General features: G+C 41.5%; 1 pseudogene; it reads right to left on the bottom strand.

Annotated features, from left to right (window-relative positions):
• Positions 1-2,552: 2,552 nt before the first annotated feature.
• LOC102120071 (small ribosomal subunit protein eS25 pseudogene) lies at positions 2,553-3,004 on the bottom strand (annotated as a pseudogene).
• Between the last annotated feature and the right edge of the window lie 1,139 nt (positions 3,005-4,143).

The following is a 4,143-nucleotide window of genomic DNA, read 5'->3' as shown; positions in this document are numbered from 1 at the left end:
GTACATATGTCTTATGGCAGATATGTACCCAAAGCAGGCTAACCAATCTGACCAAACTGGTGGATTTACCAATTGTGTTTCTTTGAAGCCACACATAGAAACCGCTGAATCTATTAGTGGACTCAATTCAGCTGTTGTAATTTGTCAACTGAAGGACCATATCAAGAATCAAGACCAACTTATCTAATTCACATGCTACTTTAGCTCTTTCTTTCATTTCACCTGGGATTTTATTAAGATTGTAGTTTTGGAAACCAGGGCAGAAGTGGGGCAGGGATAGGGGAGCGGAGTGGAGAGAAAGGAAGAAAAACCCAGGACTGAAGATAGAGCTTCCCTTCATTGCTCAATCCCTGATATCCTGTGGCATTGGCTCCCATTCCTTGCCATTTTATTCCAGACAATAGAACCAGTCAGACCTGCAGTGCTTTACTTCAGACATTACATCCTATGACAAACATGTCAACAGATCATAACTGTGTGGCTTCTCTATTCTTTCCTGAAGCAATATTTCTCTATTATTGGAGCTTGGGAATCAAATAAAGGGAACCTCTCCAAAGAATTAAGGCATTTAAGCTGTGTGTTTTAAAAGCTTATTTTTTGTTCTATTTGGCAGCAGGAATGCTCCAAGGATTTCTGGATAATCAGCACCATAGAAAATTATTCCTCCTTTAAAGTTTCTACTAAAGAATTTACATTATAATTTTACATTTTCTATTATATAGCTCCAACCATCTAAAGCAAAACTGTGGTGTATTGCTTGTGTTTAAAACATGCAGTCACTGGACTGGAAGCAAGCTTGACGGAAGGTCATATTTCTTAAATGTTTTTAAATCTCTGGGGCTATTTTTTTAAAAGAGAAAGTTAAACACTGATGTGATAATATTAAAAGTTAATTTTTTTTTTTTTTTTTTTTTTTTTTTTGAGATGGAGTCTCGCTCTGCCGCCCAGGCGGAGTGCAGTGGCCGGATCTCAGCTCACTGCAAGCTCCACTGCCTCCCTGGTTCACGCCATTCTCCTGCCTCAGCCTCCCGAGTAGTTGGGACTACAGGCGCCCGCCACCTCGCCTGGCTAGTTTTTTGTATTTTTTAGTAGAGACGGGGTTTCACCGTGTTAGCCAGGATGGTCTTGATCTCCTGACCTCGTGATCCGCCCGTCTCGGCCTCCCAAATTCAGCTCCTCTTAGGTACCAGATTTCATTCTAAGGGCTTCACAAGCATTAACTCATTTAATCCTCATTAAACACATTAGTTAAATATTTTTATTATCCTCATTTTTTAGCTTAGGAAACTAAGGCATAGAAAGAGTAAGAAGGTTGTTCAAGGTCTCACAGCTGGTAGGTGGAAGAGCCAGAATTTGTATCTAGGCAGGCTGCTTCTAGGACTATGCTACATGGCGCCACGTGATAGCAAGCTGCCATTTTATAGATGATAAAATTGGTATCCAAAGACATGAAATAATGGCTGGGCGCAGTGGCTCATGCCTGTAATCCCAGCACTTTGGGAGGCCAGGGCAGGAGGATCACGAGGTCAGGAGATCAAGACCATCCTGGCTAACATGGTGAAACGCTACCTCTACTAAAAGTCCAAAAATTAGCTGGGCGTGGTGACGCATGCATGCCTGTAATCCCACCTACTTGAGAGGCTGAGGCAGGAGAATTGCTTGAACCAGGGAGTCAGAGGTTGTAGTGAGCCGAGATTGCGCCACTGCACTCCAGCCTGGTGACAGAGCAAGACTGTGTCTCAAAAACAAAAACAAAAACGACATGAAGTAACTTGCTAAGATCATATACCTGGTAAGTCATGGAGTCGGGATTTGACCTCGAGTCCCTTGGGCCTCTTTCCAATGCCTTTGTTTTCATTTCACATTGACCTATAGGTAAAAGTCGCAGAAACTGGAATCATACAGTCAGAAGAACAGCTGACAGGCAGTTTGGATTTTCCTCATTATAGACAAACAAAACCTGAAAAATGTAGGCATTTATTTTAATATTTCCAAATCTAATATAAATACAGGCTCAGCACCATTTTTCCTAACCAAGCATCTACCTTTGGTAAGTCCTCATTGGTCCTTCTTCCCCCTCGACCTCAACCTCCAAAAGAAGGACTGGAGGCCAGGGACAAATGTTGACTATGAAAGTGAACAATTAAACGTACTTGGGGCTCCATCGATGAGGAATCTCCCACGTTGCTCACCTGTCTAGCGCCAGTAGGGCATCTTTGAAGAGAGTCCCAAGTCCAGGGTTGTAGGACTGTTCATGGGACCTCAGGGTCAACCCCGTGGTTGTCGTCACCATCGGGCTTGGGCTTGCCCTACAGAAGCTACCTGACATTTACCTGACCCACATCTACTCAAGATCATATCACATGTTGACTTCTTGATAAATAAGATGAGATGACATGTAAAAATACTGCCAGTAAGTGGACAAAGCAGGATACTCAGTTGAGGTCCTGATCATGATGTGAAGTTCTTTTTGAATTTTATGTTTTTAAGGATTAAGTGAATTAGAGTATCTTAAGCCTCTAACTGTATTTGGGACATAGTAGATACTAATATTCTTTTCTTTTTTTTTTTTTTTTGATTGAATAAAGTTTTATTTTTCCAAATGTACAGTTGGTTGGACCTATTCATGCATCTTCACCAGCAGCTGGAGCATCTCCGCCCTTGGTATTTCTGGTGTAAATTACTTGAGCTCTGTGCTTTGAAACCAATTTGATAAGTCCTTTACTAAGGAGCTCCTGAAGGGCTGCCCTGGCCAGGGAACCTCGAATCTTCAGTCTCTCAGAGACCATAGCTGGGGTTATAGTTTATAGTTGGGAACTTCCTTACAGAGTTTGTCGTAGGTAGCTTTGTCAAACAAGACTAACTTATTGAGCTTGTCCCGAACTTTGCCTTTGGACCACTTCTTCTTTTTGGCCTTGCCCCCGGATTTGTTCACTGAGTCTTTGTCTTTCTTGGCTGACTTTCCGGCCTCCTTCTTCCTCTTGTCGTCCTTGGGCGGCATTACGAAGCTTGCAGAGCAGCAGCGGACACAGCAGCCTTGCTAAGATGTCGGACAAAAAGCCTAATATTCTTTTCTTTGCTTGTCTTCCATTCCCTTCCCTGTTCATGTAAATAATGAGGCAACCAAGAAACATACGAGCTGATCAATTATTGAGCAAATGTATTTAAAATACCCACTGCGTGCCTGGCATTCCTGGGCTTTGTGTAGAATACTAGAGTTGTTGCTGGCTAGCCAAGTCTTTAAGAAACATACTTTTAAAAATTATTTTTTTTATCATAGTAAAATTTACATAACACAGAAATGATTATTTTAGTCATTTAAGTGTACAGTTCAGTGGCATTAAGTACATTTACAGTGTTGTGCAACCATCACTATCCATTTTCAGAAATTTTTTATTATCACAAACAGAAACTCTGTACCCGTTAAATAATGTCCTTATTCTTCTCTTAGCACCTGGTAACCCTTTCTGTCTCCATGAATTTGCCTGTTCTAGGTATCTCTTATTAGTGGAATAATACAATATTTGTTTTTTTGTGTATGGCTTATTTCAGTTAGCATAATGTTTTTAAAGTTTATCCATGTTGCAGCATGTATCAGAACTTCCTTTTTGTTGAGATGGGGTCTCACTCTGTCACCCAGGCTGGAGTGTAGTGGCATGATCTTGGCTCACTGCAGCCTCAACTTCCTAAGCTCAGGTGATCCTCCTACCTCAGCCTCCTGAGTAGCTGGGACTATAGGCACGTGCCACCGTGCCTGGCTAATTTTTTGTAGTTTTGGTAGAGATGGGGTTTTGCCATCTTGCCCAGGCTAGTCTCGGACTCCTGAGCTCAAGTGATCCGCCTGCCTCGGCCTCCCAAATTGCTGGTATTACACTGCACCCAGCCAGAATTTCCTTTCTTTTTTAAGGCTAGTATTCTATTGTACGTATTTGCTACTTTTGTTTATCCTTTTATCTGATGATAGACACTTAGGTTTTTTCTACCTTTTGGCTATTGTGAATAGTGCTGCTATGAATATGGGTACACAAGTATCTGTTTGAGTCTCTGCTTTCAACTTTTTTGGGCATAAACCTGCAAGTGGAATTGCTGGATCATATGGTAATATTATTTTTAACTTTTTCAGGAAATGTCATACATTTTCCA

The sequence above is a fragment of the Macaca fascicularis genome, chromosome 2, assembly GCF_037993035.2.
Source record: "Macaca fascicularis isolate 582-1 chromosome 2, T2T-MFA8v1.1".
Taxonomy (NCBI): domain Eukaryota; kingdom Metazoa; phylum Chordata; class Mammalia; order Primates; family Cercopithecidae; genus Macaca; species Macaca fascicularis.
The sequence above is the reverse complement of the archived record's forward strand: the minus strand, read 5'-3'. Positions and strand labels throughout refer to the sequence as shown.